The following is a 19,399-nucleotide window of genomic DNA, read 5'->3' as shown; positions in this document are numbered from 1 at the left end:
TTTATTATGTTTGTCCTTATTTATTGGATAAAATAACTTGGTAATTTGTAAATGCAGATGGGAAGAAGCCCACAGAGGAGAAGAAGGTACGGCAAAGGCAAAGACAGTAGATAGCAAAGGCCCTGTACCCAAGGCAGTGGAAAAGCTGAGTTCATGTGAAGGAGCCTCTGTCTATTATAGCAGGAAGAGGCTTGGTGTAGAGCCTCTGCACCTGCTGACACAGGAGGCTAGAGATGAGGCTAGGGCTGATGGAGATCTGAAGAGTGGGGAAGAGTTTGACTCAAATGACCACACAAGGTTTGAACAAATAGCAAAGCAGGATAGGCAGGTCAGCATGACGTTCCATTTGAGGTTAGTGGCTGTGGCCCTCCAACAGCTCAGCACCCACTCTCCTCATGCAGGCTCGGCTGAGGTAACTGTTAGAGCAGAAGAGAACCTGGTCCACAGTGCCGGGTGATCAGAGAGAAAGGACAAGACATCAAGTCACTCAAGAAGGGAAAGAGGTCGGGTCTGAGATCTGAGTGTGCAGAGGTGAATTTTAGGGCCATGGTAAGCCAGAAAGTGATGGAGTAGGGTAAGAGGTGAACGCCTAGGAGTGAGTGTTAATACCAAGGCTGAGCTATTAGGTGTCGAGGTTAATGCATGGGCCACTGGTGTGACTGAAACAATCTAGGATGTGGGCAGGAATCAGGAATGCATTGTGAAGACACTGAACCAGGAGCTAAATTTGTAAGAGTACTGCCCTGGAGATCAGAAGATGAGGAGCATGAGAAAGGGGAAGGGAATACGGCTGGATGTCAGTCTTCTCAAGGGAGTATGTGCAGGAGGCAGAGGATAGTGATGAGATCAGGTAAAAGGTTCATTCAGCTCCTGGGCCCTTGGAGAATGTGGGTGAGAGCCAGCTGTGTCACCTCCCAGCCCTTCAGGGGAAGCAAAATAGGTGTTTGATTGTGAGTGGCAGCTGCTGTTTGAGGATGGATGCACAGGCTCAGGCACAGACCGGTACTTGGACTGATGAGACAGCCTTTCAATTCACTTCCGCTTGCTGAAGTCTGCAGTTTCCCAAGGACCACGTGGAAGGATGTAAGCTCAGCTACTTAGCAGGAGGGATAAGTCAGGCATAGGAAGAACAGAGCACTTCGTGACCCAGCGTGCTGACCCAACATGCTGGAGCGATAAACAATCTTTGGAGGAATGAAGATGGAAAGAACGAGAGGCACAGTGGAATTCTGCCTCGGTTGTTTCATTTTGAACCTCTGCAAACAGGACCCTACCCCATCACTTTCTTTTCCTTGCCAAGATTTCCATCAGGGCAAGACATCTGTGAGCCTCATCTAAATAAGCCTCTGTGGGCCCTGTAGAGCACAAAATCTCGAACACTAAGCTTATCCTACAACATCTGGTTCCTCTCGTCCAGACATTTGTTTGCTTCTTGATCTTAGTTTCACTGTCTGTGAAATGGGGCTGTTGAAATGCACCTGTCTCTGATTGCAAGGAACAGACAGCTTACAAGCAAGCACTTTCCAAATTTTGAAACTTTGTATAAATGTAAGGAGTTTCCTTGTTCATATCCCCCAATGTACCTCCAAATACACCCACGCTCCCTCATAGCCTTTGAAAGGACTGAGTCTCTGCCCCAAAGGAGGTTATAATTTTGCTTCAGAGACAGACAAACATGTCCAAAACAATTAGAGAGGAATGCGCAGCTGGGCCCGATTAAGTGCTAAATTGTTAGGTGCTTACAATAGGAGTGCTGAGAGCAGAAAAGGAGCAATTAGCCAGGGTTGGGGGAGCCTGGGAGGCTTCCTGGAGAGGGTAGTACGGAGGGCAGGCGCTGGGGTTGCTTACTTAGCCTGAAGAGAACACTTACAGATAGGCCTGTTCGGTCTGTGTGACCACACTGTGACATGAGTCTGGGAAAAAGACCTTAGGTCCTAAGTTTCATTCTTTAGACCCTATTTGTTCAGCCTGTTGTTACTTTGTGGCTCCCTGGCCCCTCTGGGGACTTAAAGCTTGGCCCCAGAGTAAACTGACACATTATACACTGAGCGTCTCATAGTGGGCTCTTGCTTCAGCTTTTTGGTGAGAAAACCAAAGATGATTTTGCACACATTTCCTGTGCGCCCTAGTCCCCATTTAGTAGTTTTGCCTGTACAGACTGGAAACTCCTGAGCAAGTAGGTCAGGATGGCTGCCTAATTTTTGAGCTCTGCATTTTGCCTCAGTACCTCTGGCTAGCCTACAGCATACCTACAGAACCAACACCCTGGGCTACATGTACCTCCTTTCCTCTTGACTGTACTTGCCTCACAGACCAGAACCCCCAACAAACCTACCAGCTCAGAGCTGTGTTCTCCTTCCTTGGTTGTGATGGACCCAGCTCATGTGATCCTTTGTGTAATGAAAACCTCCTTCCTCAGTGGCATGCCTCTTAGCCCTGTGGCCTGCTTGGTACTTGTACCTCACTCTTTTTTACCTACAGGCATAGAAAGGGGCCCAGTGTGGCTAAGGGACACACATAGCTGGCACAGATAGCCAAAATTCCCAAACTCAAATATGCTGTGAATTTAGGTGTTTCTAGATCAGCAGTTCTCAACGTGTGTGGGTCATGACCTCTTTGGGGGTTGAACAACCTTTTGACAGGGTCTTAGGATCCCTAGGGCCATCAGAAAACACAGATATTTACATTACAGTTCATAATAGTGGCAAAATTACAAAGTAGCAACGACAATAATTTTATGCTTGGCGGTCATCAGAACATGAGGAACTGTGTTAAAGGGTACGGCATCAGGAAGGTTCAGAAATGCTGCTCTAGGATAGCAATGTCCCCAAAGTTTGTTATTCAGTTTCAGGGGTGGGGCACTATAAACACAGTTGTATTGGTTGAAGGAGTAAGTATTGATTGAACCTATAGACTCTTGACAGTGGAATTCTTAGAAATCGATTTTGAGTCCTTTGAAACTGACAGGTGAGGAAAAGAAGGCTCTAAAGTAGTGACTTTTCAGAGACCACAAACCTTAGTACCACAGATGCTATCTTGAATGGTGGACAAGTCAAAGGCTAGAATCACCCGGCTCTAAAACAGATGCTTTGCTCCCAGGGTGACTTGCAACAGAGGAAAACAGAAAGCCTCATCACCAGGTGCAGATGCTGGAAACAAATGCCATAATCCCCAGGGGACTCCATAGTGCACAGCTCTGGTGGTGACAACTCTATATCCAGGTCTGTGAAGTTTAGTCTGCACACGATATTATGACCTCGGTGCACAAGGGGACTCCATAGTTCTGGTAATAACAACTCAGAATCCTCAGGTCTGTGAAATCTAGCCTGCACATGATATTGTGACCTTGGTGCACAAGGTCAGCCATTGGAAGGAGCATGACCAACTGGCTGTCCCTGTTAAGAACATTGTATTTGGGAAATGGAACACTCAGTAAGAAGAAATGCAAAATCATACTCATAATTATCATCCAGCTGAAACATTATGTTCAAGGGGAGAGGCCTAAAATTGCAGTGTGGAGCCTGAGGCAGCACTGTTAATATGATTATCGGAGCACAAGCCTATTAGAGAGCTTAATGCCTGATTCTGGCATCATCTCTTGCAAAGCTCCCAGGGTCTAGAAACCATTTCAATTGTAAACACAACTGTTACAAAGCATTCATTTCCGAGGAGGATAGCAAAAATCTGCTAACCTTTACCCAAGGCCAAAGCTGCCTGGCTAAAAGGAAAAAAAAAAAAAAAAACGCTTTAGGAAAAATACCACCAACTGGTCAGCAACTCCCATTGGCCCTTTTGGAGAAAGTCTGTCTGGCTGCAAGTCTTACAAAGCAGAAGAGCAATACATTTGTGGATTGAGGTCTAACCACCATATGTATGAACCAGCTCAGATGCAGAGACCTAGGTCTCGACTGCTACTAGTAAAAAAATCGTGATTCCAGACTCAGATCCCACTTTGGGGAGTTGAGTGTGTTTCTAGGATAATGGTAACCTATCTCGGAGAGTTCCTAGGAAGGAGAGATGTCATTTACGACTAAGCCTCACTGGGGCTCAGTGAGCATCTCTCTCCATCGCCTCAGCTGTGGAACCATCCTCAGAGGGTAAAATGCAAACGTATCTTCAAGTTCAAGTCTCAACATCTGTCCTGGACCCAGGGGGAGATGCCTTTCTGCACTTTATTCCAGCGGTTCCAGCATCATGGGGATGGGCAAAACAATAGCCACCCCTAAGAGGAACTTTGTATCAGTCATCAGGATCCCAATGACTCTTGAAACTCACATGGCAGGTTTGTCTCACAGCAAACAATCATAGGGGGACAGGGCAGAGATGCCTCAAACATGACAGGAGTCAAGGGGAGGAGAGAGCTGAGGATCCTCAGACAGTCTTCGAGGAAGTAGAATTGTGCACACGTTCAAGGCACAGAACGGCACAGTGAAAGAAGTCAAACACAAGAATCACATATTAAGTTCAAGAACAGGTACAGTCCCTCTATGCTGGTAGAAATCAGAACACTAGTTGCCTCTGGAATAAGGACAGAATTAACTGGAAAGAAGCCAGGGACAACGTTCTGCACACCACATGGGACAGCAGTTGCCACATTTACACAGGCTTCCTAGTCATGCTTCTTCTTCTCCCATTAAAAACAACGGCCCTTTAAATTAGTTAACTGTATGCATGATGACACATTTTACTGTTTGTAAACTATCCTTCAGAATAGGAAAAGGAAGGACAGGGGAGGGGATGACACTCACCCACCAATCCCACCTGTCGGTTTAGGCAGTTTAGTGTCAAATCCAGGCAGGCACGGATTAACACGCCATAATCAGCTGCGGGTAGGAGGGCATAGTTTATATTCTGTCTGAGCCCCCATTCCTCTAGGTGCAGAAAGCCTTCATCACCGTTGCCTTCCCTTCTTGCCTAAGTTTGTCCTAGGAAGTGGGTTTCAGGGTCAGTGTCCCTCCCGACTAGCTCAGTACGTACGTTATTGTGCAAATACTCCATGCCATAATTTTATAGGAGAAAAAAAAGGAAGTGTGATATAGCTAAATTACAAAAGACATATGGCTGGTCTTCAAAAGCCAGGAAAGGAGAGTTTGGGTCCTCAGGAAACATAAGAGGAAGGTGCTGACAGGCCAGAAATCAAAGCTGGAGCTAGAACAGAAGATACAAACTAAAGATAGGCAACTCTATTTGTGTGGCAAATCCCTTCTTACTGTCTAGGGGATTTTACCCCACAGGACTGAAGCTCATAGGTGAGGTAGGCCCTGGCCTAGCCTTCTGTGGCTCCAGTTCAGCTTCTTTGCTGTTCTCTCAGCTTTCTGTCCACACTGCTTGCTTTCTACAGCTACAGACGTGACCTTCAGAGTCAACACCCAGCAGAACAGGGTGTCCTTCTTCCTGACCTTTTTTTATAACATAGGAAAACTATCTACAGTTTCTTATCATTTCTTCTCATGTCTTTGGCTCTCGTGGAATCATCTCACTCTCCTACGACCATCACTGGCAAAAGGGACAAGAAGAAAGAGTCTAGCCTCTGCAAACACAGCCAGAGCTCTGCTGACCCAGGAAAATGGAGCCTTGCAGGTAGATTCCTGGCACATAGCAAGCTGAAATAGGCAGAGAGAAGCTGAACTTCAGTGCCATCGTGGCCATGGCCTGAGCAGATGTTTCAGAGAGCTCTGGGACTGGGATGGCACGGAATTGGTCCAAGTTGAATGAGCAAATGACCCCTTTTTAATCCTACATCAGGCAGCCATTAGATATGGCTGCCCTTGGTAATGCAGGCATGACCTTAAGCAAGTTGGCTCTCTTCAGCAAAGAACACTTGTCTCAGAGAGGGACTTAGTTGGTAGTTTGAACACTGAAGAATGTTGGGGAAATAGAAACGCCATTATCTCTGTACCCTTCCCCAACTTCCTTAGAAAACACATACCTCAAAATGTCAGCTGTTACTCTGGTTTTAAAGTACCGAGGGAAGGTGGCTGTGTCAATGGAGTTTGGAATAGGATCCAAACCGGCAGACACAGGGGTGTGATGCCCACAAGAATGAAAATCCACAGGATTAGTCTTGAGCAGGCTGAGAGTTTGCTAAGCCCTGGCATCTGCTGCACTTCCCAAATCATACACATTGGACTGCTCCGTTCTACATCTCCAGAGTATGCTTCCTGTCAAGCTTCCCAACACAGTTGACACAATAGGAGACCCAAAGCAGTTATACAGATATACAGGTCAAAAAGGCTTTACCTGGGCTTGCCGACTTCACCAACAAGGGTATAATCCAAGACTTAGTCTTGAACAAAGAATTCGCAAAAAAAAAAAAAAAAAAAAAAAAAAAAAAAAAAAAAAAAAAAAGGGAAGACGTTTGCATGGAATTTTTTCTGTATCACTGGAAACACTAAAGTAACATTACCCAGCCTCTCTAGGCTGCCTGGCCCCCGACTCCCATATGCTACTTATGTTCAAGCCCCTGAATATTCCTCAGCTCTAGTACAATTCAGGCTTCAGGGCCAGCCCAGACCAATGTTACACTAGAGTGGGAAGGGAACTGGAGAAGTTACTTTGTATGTTATGATTTACCTCATTGAACACCCAAGAGCACTTTACTAATGCCACATACAAGAGTCTTCGTGCACATGCAGGAAGCACATTTATGTGTCGCTGAAACCTCACATATTTCTTTATGAGTTTGTTTGGCTTTTTTTCTCTTTTTACCACAAACATCTCAATCATATTGTTGTGTAGGACTCCTTCAAACCAAACAACTGCCATCCTTGGGAATCCAGCTGTGCAAATAGGCACCCATCCCTGCTGGCGTCCTGTCTGTTGACCTCCCCCCATGGAAAGAAGTGTGGGGGAGGCCCCAGGATCCTCACCTGAGCATCTAGTCTCTCCATATCACCTGCTGTATGCAATACTGCCCTAATTGCAGATGGCCTCTGAGAGGGGCTGGACTATGGGGTGGGGGTGGGGGACCTGCTGGGTAAAGACCCTCCAGTGTGGCCTTCTGGGGTGGGAAACATGCACATACATTCCTCTAAGTAACCCCTCACCTGTGCTCTCTTAGCAAACCCAATAAACTCAATTGGCATCCAGTATGAACTTGGTGACATGCTATCTTGACTTGTTGTTGGCACCTGAGGGAGGCAGGAAGGTGTTATTTATGTCTTCCCAGGGGAGGAATTTTAGCCACACATATGACTTGGTAGCTTGAGGAGCTTGAATTCAGTACTGCCAGCTGCTGTGGAGCCAGAGGTTCTAGATCAGCGGTTCCCAACCTGGAGTTATAGCCCTTTCACAGGGGTCACCTAAGACCACCAGAAAACAGATTCTTGCATTATGATTCATAACATTAGAAAATCGCAGTTATGAAGTAGCAACAAAAGTAACTTTATGGTTGGGGGCCACCACAACATATGGAACTGTATAAGGGCTGCAGCGCTAGGGAGGCTGAGAACCACTGGTCATGACCTTCATCTCTTCTTTGTGTTTGCTCTCTTCTTTCTGGTGTTGGGGATGGAACCTAGGGCCTTGGGTACATTCAGGCAAGTGTTGGACCCTACGGGACCACAGTTTGAGCTCCAACTCTGTTTTCTCAGGAAAAGCTATTTTTGACACCTTGGTCTAGCAATAGTGGCACATGATCTCCTCAGAAGGGAGAGGCAAAGGCCTTCTGATGTGTAGCCTTTTCTGTTGCTCCAGAAAAGGGAAATGAAAAATGGTCTTGTTCGTCCTTCCTTCTTTAATTCCTTCCTTCTCTTTTATCTCTAGCCTGACAAAGATCACTCCCTACTCCCTCCATGTCCAAAATCGTCTCTATAAAATTTTTTGGCTGCTTGTTGGTTTGTTTGTTTGTTTGTTTTGGTTGGTTGGACAGCCCAGGCTGTACTCAAACCATGATCCTCTGGCCTCAGTCTCCAGAGCACTGGACTTGGAAGTGTACACCACCATATTCAGCTCCTCTCTGCAATTCTTTTTACTTCTATTTTAGTGTCCACATTTCCACAGATCGAATGGGAGGGTCCTTGCACATACCCCATGAGCCTGCTGTAAGCTCAGATGGAAGGGTCCTTGCACATATGCCCTGGGCCTGCTTTTAGCATTATCCAAAGCTACACCCAAAGCCCTCTTGGGATTCTAAAGCCCACAGAGCACTGGAATATTAAAGTTTTTTTTCACAAGATGACACCAAAATCAGATTTGCTACAAAACCCCACTGTTACCTATGGGCTGATAGCTGTGGTTTATCAATCCCATTTTATTTCCACCATGTTTCATTATGTATGTGCTATGTGTTTGATCAAAAGTGTTTGCCAAAATAGATTAATATGAATGTAGTGAAACTTAAGAGTGTTAGATAGTATATGGGATGCTTGACTGATTACATCTCTAAAACTGGGGACATACTAACTCTTGAATGAGGATTATGGGACAGCCTTGGAGTCTGAAGAAAGGAGATATAACCTCAGTTGAGGTCAGAAGAGTAGGTCCTTGGGAATCAAGGTTTAGATCCAAGGCTTGTATTAGCAAAGAGCAAAAGGCACTGTATATCTCCTACTATGGGCAGTGAATTCCTAATGGGGAACCACCTCACATCCAGCCACCTGTCTACAAAAATAAATAAACCAAAATAAGAAGTCACGACCCCAACCTGTCATGTCTTTTGGTGGCCAGAAGCACTTATTTGTGTTGCATGTGTATATGTACATATACATAATACATATCAACATGCATATATACATATGTACTTATGATGAGAAAATAGAGCCCTTGGGTGTTAAACCTAGTTAGTGAACAGGTCAAGAAGGCAAATCTAGCAAAAGGAAGCCAGGAAGAAGTAGGAAGAAACCTCAGAGTGTAGCCAATGGCTGCAGAGAGCTCACCTCATAGAGGGAGATGAGTGAGAAGCAAAGAGGGTTCACACCACACAAACCTTGTCTCACAGAGGCCTGGGGACATGCTGAAGCCCAGTTTATCTTTTTAAAGCAAAACTGAAGAGGGAGCATTCATTGTAGGTTCCCAATAAAGACGCTTTCATTCACTGTATCAGTGACAGCCACAGAGCAGGGGCGGATTTGGGACGAAGGACTGGGAAAACAACAGAAAGCACAGATATGAGAAGTGGGGTAATTTGCTTGATCCATGACTAGTTGTAAAGAACGTTACTTCCTGACAAATGGAAGAGCTAGAGATCTGGGTAATGAGAACAGGGGAAACCAGTGTACTGAGCGGAAAGAGGAAGGGCCGTGGCAGATGAGAAAGGAGATTGATGCAATCAACACTTATCCCAGCTTTATAGATGGAGCAATCTGTAGAAATGAGAGAAATGAAATCAATTGTCCTATTTCAAAAGTATGAGAAAAAAGGGTGGGAGGGACCAACAATGAGAGAATCTCTTCAGAGAACAGTCCAATACCAGCAAAGCTGGGACTCACACCGAGGGTCAGTCCCCAGTCTGGTGCTATAAATATAAATGTTCACTACTGGCCTCTTCCTCATTTCCTGCCTATTTCCTTCCTTGTATGAGAATGAGAGTTGGCAGCTGTGGCCATGTGCATGTGAACTCACAGCTGCTGAGACTGAAACCTTCCCTTGGCCAACGATGCCTGAAGTGGGTGAGTACTCACAGTTGAGGGTTTCCTTACACCTTGGAAGGGGGTGGGGAGGCAAGTCTGACAGCGTGTTTGTAAATGTAATGGTAGAGAGGACAGTGTGCTCCATTTTCCAAACGGTAATTATGATTTTCATAATCAGCATTTATTGTTTTTAAATGACAACGTGGGCAGCTGGGAAGAATGATTAAAGAGAAAGAAGCTCTGTCAGTGTGACCAGAAATCAGCAGGATGTGCCACTGAAAAACCAGGCAAGGTTCCATGAGGAGAAGGCTGCTGCTTCTTGGTTTGGTCTGAGGGTAAATTTCTGTGTAAGGCCACAACTTGGCTGAGGAAGACACTGGCAGTAAGGATAAAAATTAGACACCAGAAGATGGCGTGGAGGTTCAAGTCAGCAATCCCAGCATTAGAGAGGCTGAGGCAGGGGGATCAAGACTCTTGAGGACAGCTTGGGCCTCATGGTGAGTATGAGGCCAAGTTTACTATCCAGACAAAGACCTGTCTGAAGATAGAAAAGCGTTGGAGAACGAGAGGAAGCTGCGTTCCTTTGAGGTAACACTCAAAGAGATAATACCTGGTTACTTCCTATGAGCAAGACAGAAGAATGAAGCTGGCTCTTGCCCTTTACACATGTGCTGTTTGGTCTCTGCTTTGTTCTTCTGCTGTAGACGTGCCACCTCATAAACAGCAAGACAATGGGATGTCCAGTGTTCTGAGATACCGCATATCCCTTCCCCAGACATTTTCACATATATTAGTCTCAATGGGTGTTCTGTGTTCCAAAATGTCACAAGCCACTGGTTTTCCCCTTTCCTTTAGCCAATGCTGCACAGTCGGCCATTACAGAAATGGAAGCCAGGTACTGCCAGAAAACCAGACCCTCATAGTCATCAATGGAACAGGCATTTGCCTCAAGACTGGAAAACCCTCAGGCCTAAAGTTAAGCATGCTGTTCTGAATAGAAAGAGACCTCGGGCACAGTTTCTCCCTGACTTGGTGGGAAGAGCCTTGCTGTTGTGTTAAGTCAGAAGCAGGAAGCTAATAGATTTTGCTTCCAAAAGGCACTTTTAGGTATTAAAAGGGATGTACAATGTCCACATCTTAGAAGGCACTCCTTAGGAGCTAAAAAAAAAAACTGCCTTGGAAATGTCTCAGGTGTGAATTTAACCCCTTCCCTCCTGCAAGGGTCAGTGCTTATTGTTCCTTCTACCCTTCCTGCTGAGTCTCTTGGTGAATGAGTGTCTAAGAACTTGAGATTTGGCTTGGGAAACAGCCGTGTTGAAACTGCCAGCTGTCCTACGAGGGAAGTAATCATTTTCTACTTTAGAAACTGTAAGCCACAAGCGTAGGACACCCACAGGTATTTCTGCCAGAAGTGTTTCCTGCAGGGCATAGCTCCAGTTTACATCAACGGAATTCTATCCCAAGTTGACCCAGGAAGAACCTCTCTGGCACACGGCAGGGAAGCATACAGCTCACGTCAGAGGGCCAGCTTGCTCTGAACAGACTCAGTGGTGTCCGGTTCCCCCATCCAATTGTCAATAATTTCGTGTCACTGGCACAAAATCAAAGTCCCCATAGCACTGTGACCATACCCCCACTTGCTCTCTTGCTAGAGCAGGATATTTCTTAGGTCATGGAATTGAACCCAGGCCTGGTCCAACTACCAAGTGCTATGAGGCACTTCAAGAAAGAGGAAGACATTGTGCCCAACGAGGTGCACAGCTAGATAGCCTATCCCATCAGCCTGTGTGTAGATCAACTGTTATGATCATAAAAAGAGAAAGAGCTATGTTCTGGCGAGGTGTGGGGGAAGGGAGTACCTCAGTAGGCCCGTGCCAAGGCATCCCTTCCCCCTGAGGGACCAGACACGCACTAGTATAGTATAGAATAGAGTTTATTCAGGGCATGGGGAAGGGAGATAAGAGGGTAGCAGAGACAGAAAGGCAGAGAGAAGGAGAAAGTAGAGAAGTGGGAGCCGGCCATGACCACGTGGAGAGGGAAGGGGAAGGGAATGGGGAACAAGGGGGAAAGAGGCAAGAGTGTAAGAGGGACAAGAAAGAGAGGAGAGGCCAAACAGCCCCTTTTATAGGGCCAAGCCTACCTGGTAACTGGGGAGTAGCATACCTGGCTCCTGCCAGGTATCTGTGGGGGTGGAGTTTAGACAGAATACCAACATCAACAACATCCTCAACAAATGTCAAAGAGCTTTGTATTTTAAGGTATTTAATTGTAATTTAGGAGGTATTTTATCTGATCATATTCCATAAGTATTCCCTGAGTGGCTGGCTAATATGCTACTATTAACTATTATTATACTATTAGACCAGAGCCCAGGCATGTTGCTATGGTCCTGCCATGTCGGATATCCCATGTTCTAGGCAGTGACTATCAGTTTTTCCTCTGTGTCCTAATACCTTCTGCTCAACTCGATCAGCAAATGTTCATCACTTCACAGATGCAAGTTGGGAGGACTTTTTCTCAAACTGGCTTACCAGGAGTTGAGGGTGATGGGGTGGCAAGAGGGAGGGGAATCACTTCCTCAAAGCTAAGAAATAAAGGCCACTTTGTGGTCCACACTGGGAACCCAGGAGGAATACAATTCAAGGCCAACTGGGACTACCTAGCTGGTCCCAGCCTGCTCATGCCTGATGGCGTGCATGCATGCTCACACATACACAGACACCAAAAGCCAATAAATGTCTTGCATAAGAGCTAAGTGAGGAAAGTTGAACTTGGGGGCTCTCTTCCTCAGAATGAAAGTCTGGCTCCAACTGCTTTTAAGCGAGAAAGTTTTCCATCTGAAGTAAAACTAGTTTCTTTGGATAGCAATGCATTGTATTGAGTGTTTTATTACATAATCACAAAATACTGATCTAAAAGTTTCTCTGGGTAAGGAGTCCTTGGCCTGATCAGCACTTTACTGGAATTGACATAGCCTGACGGGAGAATAGCTTTGCTTCCATTCCATTTTCTCTTTTTAATACTGATGAGCTCTCAGACTCAGGGGCTGTGGGCACATCAAGCTGTGCTCCTGCAGCCGTGGTATGAGGCTAAGGAGTAAATGGAAGCAGCAGGATTATTTTTACAATAATTTGCCCTTTCTGAACATACTAATGGGAAGAAGCACATTTTAGACCCACTGAGAAGGCAGTAAGTGGTCTCGGATGATCCCACGCTTTCTCTCGCCTCTCGGGTAAAATCTCTTCTCAGCAATTTGGGGCATATTATCTTCCTGCCTGAGAACCTGCCAGGCAGATATCCCTCTACGATAGAAACATCAGATTTCCTACCTACGGTGCAGATGGGAACAGACAAAGCCTGACTTCACCGCGCTCTCCTTCCCTCCCCGCCTGATAGCCTTTACAAAGACTGTCTCTTTAGTCCTGGCTTCTGACAGCAACCATTTGAAGAAAGAGTCATCCAGCAATTATTAATTTTGCATGGGATCAACTCAGCTATCATTGGAGATGCAGTTACATGAAAACAGCCTGCATTAATTTCATCCCTCTGGGGTTGCTTGGCAACAAGGCCTCGTTCCAGACCATCTCTTCTTGGCCTAGGGTGATCTCTTTGGGGTGTCACTCAAGCTAAGGCAATCCACCCTATTGCTGCTGCTTTGGGATGTGTCTCTGTGGGTTGAGATAGTCCAGGGCCCCGGAAACTCTGCTTCAGCCATGCTGGCCGAGGTCTGTGTAAATCCTGGCTGCGTCAGTACAGAGAATGAACTGGGCCTGGAGGATCTGGGATTTGTGCAATGCCCATTAGATAGGAAAGAGAGAGAAAGCCTGAGAATGAAGGGGGGATGGGCTTATAAGGAATAAAATTAGAGTAAAATAGAATACATCACTACATTCTTTTTTTTTTTAATTTTAAAGATTTATTTATTTATTTTATGTGTATGAGTACATTGTAGTTGTATAGATGGCCGTGAGCCATCTCGTGGCTGCTGGGAATTGAGCTCCAGCTCAGCTCACTCAGGCCCCGCTTGCTCCGGCCCTGCTTGCTCCAGCCCTGCTTGCTCCTGTGTAATTCACTGTAGCTGTCTTCATATGCACCAGAAGAGGGCATCAGATCTCATTATGGGTGGTTGTGAGCCACCATGTGGTTGCTGGGATCCGAACTCAGGACCTTCGGAAGTGCAGTCAGTGCTCTTACCCGCTGAGCCATGTCACCAGCCCCATCACTACATTCTTATGTGAAAGTACTTTAAGCAAGTACCACTGAGCTATGTCCCCAGCAGGATATACTTCTAAATAATCAACAGAAGGTCCAGTATGTACAACACACAAGATGCTGGATTCCAAATGTGTGCAGAAAGGGAATTAAAAAACAACAAAAACAAAAACCCTGGATGTGGTGGTACATGCCTTGAGTCACACGGTGACTCAGGAGTCAGGGCAGGCTGATCTCTGGGAGTTCAAGCCCAGTCCTGGCTACATAGTGAGACCCTGAGGCTAGAGAAGTCAGCTTAGAGCACTTGTTGCCCTGGCAGTGGACCTGGGTTCCGTTCTCACCACCCACATTATTGCTCACAGCCATCTTAACTCTAGTCCCAGAGGATCTGTGCCCTCTTCTGAACTTGATGGGCACACATGTGGTGCACATACATACATGCAAGCAAAACATTCCTACACATAAAAAATAACTTGTTAAAATATTTTTTAAAATAAGACAAAAACATTCCGTTTATGTTTACATAAAGTACAGGTGGCCAGTTGTGACTGTGAGTGATATGTAAAGTACAGAGGCTAGAAGAAGAATTTTTGCCTGCTCTTCTTAATACTGTTTTGCTTTGTAAGCCAGTAGAAAAGTTACTTAATATGAAAACTTTAAAAATAAACATAAAAAAGTTTGCAAGCCAATGCAAGTTCTTAACATTTGGGGTTTATAAAGCTCACCTGAAGAGCACATGGGAGTTCTTTGTTGTAGTGTCATTCTCCCCTAAGACATGGTTCCTCTGTGTGGCCCTGGCGGTTCTGGACTCAGTGAGTAGACCAGGCTGGCCTTGAACTCACAGAGATCTGACTGCCTCTGCTTCTGCCTCCAGAGTGCTGGAACTAAGGGTGTGTGCCACCATGCCTGGCCTTACTAGTTTCACTCTTGATGATGGTGGTGGTGGGGTATGTGTGTGTGCACGCACGTATGTTGAATTATTACAAAATTAAAAGTAAAAAAAAAGATAGTTTCAGTATTAACCCCAACAGAGTTTGTACAAATTCCCTATGCTGTTTAAACCTTCCTGTCATTGTTGGTGAAGGAAGTCAGTTTGGCTATTTTGAACATTTTGAGTGACTGGATAGATGAGCTACAGAGAAAGCCTTGGGCTTTATGGAACCAGAGTGTGGTTTCGTCTGGTCCCACAAGGCTTCAGCTGTGGTTCCTAAAGATAAGAAGTAAAGGGCGGCCTCCCAGGGAACACTCTGACTGTGGAACTCTGATAAAGGCGTCACTCCACTTCAGATAAGCCTAGCTGTGCCGTTCTGGTCATGTCGGTGTGCCGTCCACTCCCTGCCGCAGCATTTCCACCTCTCATCGCTCTCCTTTCGACTTAGCTCTCAGAGGCTCCTTATCACCATCTATGGCTCAGCTGATATTCTTTTTTCCCTTAGGATTTATTTGAAAATATTTGTATACACCTAATTACAAACAAATGTTCTTTGGTCACATTGTGCATTCCATCCTAGAATTCTTCATCTTCCCAAAAGACTTAAATTTGCATCTATTAAGATTTTCTTAGCTGAGCGTGGTGATGAAAACCTCTAATCCCAGTACTTGGGAGGCAGAGGCAGGAAGATCTCTGAGTTCAAGGCTAGCCTGGTCTACATAGCAAGCTTCAAGTGCTTGCAAGTATAAGGACTCACAAGAGAGAAGAGGCTCCCCAGAGTTTATGGAGCAGCTAACCTGGTAGTTGGTGTATGCAGTGGGGAGTAAGAAGAGACCCTGCCTCCAACAACATGGAAAAAGAGACCCACACTTGAAGCTGACCTCTGACCTCCACATATACACCTGCATGAGCACACACACACACACACACACACACACACACACACAAATACACCCTTTTAAAAAGTACTTTTAAAAAGAAGGTATTTTTGGCTGGGTATGATGGTGCATACCTTTACTCCTAGCACTTGCGAGGCAGAAGCAGGCAGGTCTCTGAGTTTGAGGCCAGCCTGATCTACAGAGTGAGTTCCAGGACAGCCAGGGCTACACAGAGAAACCCTGTCTCAAAAAAATAAAAACAAACAAAAATTTAAAACTAAAAAAATTCAGAAGGCCTGCATATATATATATATATATATATATATATATATATACATATATATATATGTATGTATATACACATGTATATGTGTGTGTGTGTGTGTGTGACTTTGAGAATGACTTTATATGTTACTTCAAAGTTAAAACTCTAAGATTATTTTAAACTCAAAGATACAAATCCTTGTAAGGCCAAAAGACCCTACAAGCTATGAAGTTGGTTCATCCTTTTTTTGTTTAAACAAATACTTGCCGCAATGTTTCAATAAGGAAGGCAAACAACAGGAATGTGAGAACCAGCGTTTGCATGGAACGGTGCAACAACCCAGCGAGGCAATTAGACAGAAGCGGCAGTCATTCTAGTTAAACCTCCAGCTAGCCAACATCTTGGCAAGTTGCTTTGCAGCCTCGAAAAATGATGGATTTTGTTTTGTTTTCTGGTTTTTTGTGGTTGTTGTTTTTCCTGTTTTATTTTGTTTTTGCTTTTTGTCCTTCAAGATGGAGTTTCTCTGTGTAGCCCTGGCTGTCCTAGAACTCATTCTGTAGACCAGGCTGGCCCCTTGAACTCAGAGATCTGTCCACCCCTGCTTCCCTGAGTGCTGCCACCAGGACCACCCAGCTCTCCGTCAGGCTTTCTGAGTGACAGCTTTGGTGTGTCCCAGCACTGCAGTGCACATCTCTTACACTGGAGGCCTCTGTTGGAGGCATGTGCTGCACAGTTCTTTCTGTATGTGAGGCTTTACTGCAGTTGTTAGTTACTGTGATGATCTCCCAAAGAACTTTGTGACAGCTAGATAGCAGGCAGCAATGTCCCAGCAGCAGCAGTGTGACACCTGGTCACAGTATGCTGTAGGCATCCTCTCTTTTAAGGCCTGTGTACTAGACACCAAGCACAAACAGGCACCTGAGAACATGAGATCTACAGTAGGAGGACTGCCTGGGGACACCATCTCTGGGTTGTTTTCTTTGTACTTTTCTTTTTTCCTTTTCTTTCTCTCCCTCCCTGTGCAATATATTTACCAGGAGGTCCATTTGAGTCATTGTCTACATTGTTTCTTTTTCCCTTATTACAAAGATCTATGATGTGTGAATGCCAGAATTTATGTATCTGTATTCTTGTGTAAAAGACAGTTGGGTTGTTTGTTCATTTTAGCAACTATGGGAGGGAAAACTGCTCTAAAATTCACATGCAGGCTTCTGTTTAAGTCCAGGTTTTTATTAGGAGTAATTGCTTGGTCATACATGGTAGTGAGTGTTTAGGTTTGTAGGAAGTTACAGTTTGCTTTTCAGAGCAACCATAGCTTCTATAACACTCAGCTTAAGTAATACAATTTTCTTTAGCCTTGCTAGTAATTGGAATCATCACCAATTCTGTTTTTACTTTGTTCTGGAAAGCTATACACATTCCAAAAGCAATGGAGAGCTGTTATGTTAATTTTGAGTTTTGTTTAAGTAAATCTCCTTCAACAAGGAAGGCAAATGCCAGGAACACAAGGGCCTGAGACAATCATCTCAGAGAGACATTAGAGCAGAAGCCACTGTCAAGGAAAAACCGCTCACCTAGAGGCCAGAAATCAAAAGAGAGGAAGAGGGGGCCACCCCGAACCTAAAGCCACCCAGTAAGCTTATGGTTTCTTACTCCATCCTCAGACCTTCCTGAGGTGCAGCCTCCAATCCACTGGCCTTTCAAGAGGTCGGGAGAGCAAAATGGCATGTAGAGTACAGAAAACCAATAACTGCTGTCACCTGGTTCTGGGTTCTGCTCTTAGCCTTGGGGGAGCCCCTCTTCTGCTTGGGGACGAAAGCATGCGACAGGAAGCCAGTTCCTCCAATGTCAGCCCCCAGAACTCTGATAACTCACAAGCAGTGATGTTTGCTGGATGAGCTCTGGACCCCTGACAGGAGCTGACATCAGGGACAGCTTTGGCATGGATCACCCAACTCAGGGGAGGGACCCAACCCTCTGAAAGGGTAAAGAAGGAAACCGGCTATCTGGATCAGTGGAGGCTCCATCAGCTGTTTGGAGGGAAACAAAACAACATTCTTTTATTGTTGGAGTCTCCAATATGTTCAGATCAGGCCTGTGGTTTACAGAGAAGTTGGATGAGGCTGGAGGAGTTCTGTCCCTGGGGAACAAAACCAGATGGAATTTGAACCTTCAAAAGCACTTTACCCCTACCCAGTGGGTTCCGGTAACAAAGAGCCCCGAGTTACAGCCCACGTTCAACTGTAGCCTCATATTCTCTGGATCTTGGTCTAAGTCTAAGGTGGGAAGTTCCATTTGCTGACAGTTGTGACTATGGACAAAATAGCATTTCTGTGAAATTAATGGGAATGGATTTCCATCTCTAAGGAGCAGAAGGGCTTATATGAAAAGAATTCAGCTTTAAAAAAAACAAAAACCTCAACTTTTTTCACAAAGGTCAGTTTTGTCTGGAACAGCACAGAACTCTTCACAGGACTTCACAGAGCAAGCTTGCTCTCAGGGAACTCTCTGTCCTCCAAATGCTCTTCTCCGCCCAGCGCTTCCTGCCCTTCATCCCAGGGGACATCTATTGTCCTTATTCCAATTGGACTTTTAGAAAGTATTTATTTATACTGCACCCTACTTCGAAAAAAAGCTTTGAAGAAATTTAAAAACTAAAATATCTGCCTCCTTAAGCAGGACAACAAAAATTAAAAGTTATTCAAAAGGGAACAGAAAAATAGATGGGAGGAAATAAGCACTTGCTTTCAGGAGTACTTCTAGCATCCCATTCAGAAAGACACAATGGTCTGAGGAAGCATTTGGTTTTTCCCACGTGATGCTGTCAAAGTTCAGTGTATACTCCTGTGTTTCCATTTCACTATCTTGCTTCGAATTACTGGCTTATCTGCTTAACAAACATTTGGAAAGGGCTTTTCCAGCCATCTGGCTCCATGTGGGCTGGACTTTACCTAAGGTGAAGCTCTAATCCGGAAGTGTGGTAGTGTTTGAAGGTGGGGCCGTAGAAGGTAATGTTGAGAAGAGGACAGGACAGAGGAACCCCCTCCTCCCAAATGAGGAACCTGCAAACCAGGAAGAGCCTTCCCAGAATTGGAAAGCTGGTGCTTTCTAGATATCAAAACTGTGAGAAAGTAAATATGTGCTGGGTAAGCTACTTAGTTTATGGCACATTGTGACAGCATCTGCAGCTGAGATGGCAGAACCAAGCAAAGAATAAACATACTTTGAGTCGTTCTTGTTAACACTGTCTGAGGGCCTTGTCTCTTGTGCACTGCCATCTGTGATATTGTGGAGGCTGAAATATTGACCTATCTTTGTTGAATGTGTGGTGGTTTAACTTCATAGGCTCATATATCTGAATGCTTAGTCACCAGGGAGTAGAACCCTTGATAGGATTAGAAGGATTTGGAGGTGTGGCCTTGTTGGAGGAAGTGTGTCCCTGGGGGCTGGGGGCACTTTGAGGTTTCAAAAGCCCATGCCAGACCCAGCTTCTGTCTCTGTCTCTCCCTCTCTCCCTCTCCCCCTCTCTTCCTCTCTCCCTCTC

General features: G+C 45.3%; 1 long non-coding RNA gene across 1 annotated transcript in view; it reads left to right on the top strand.

Annotated features, from left to right (window-relative positions):
• Positions 1-9,515: 9,515 nt before the first annotated feature.
• LOC116069096 overlaps positions 9,516-19,399 on the top strand; it is a 27,420-nt gene continuing 17,536 nt past the window's right edge. Inside the window, exon 1 of the long non-coding RNA XR_004109835.1 lies at positions 9,516-9,608. This is a non-coding gene — a long non-coding RNA (uncharacterized LOC116069096). The remainder of the gene's footprint in view (positions 9,609-19,399) is intronic.

This window comes from Mastomys coucha, unplaced genomic scaffold, assembly GCF_008632895.1.
Source record: "Mastomys coucha isolate ucsf_1 unplaced genomic scaffold, UCSF_Mcou_1 pScaffold22, whole genome shotgun sequence".
In the NCBI taxonomy this organism is placed as follows: Eukaryota; Metazoa; Chordata; class Mammalia; order Rodentia; family Muridae; genus Mastomys; species Mastomys coucha.
This window is presented reverse-complemented; position numbering and strand designations above follow the sequence as displayed.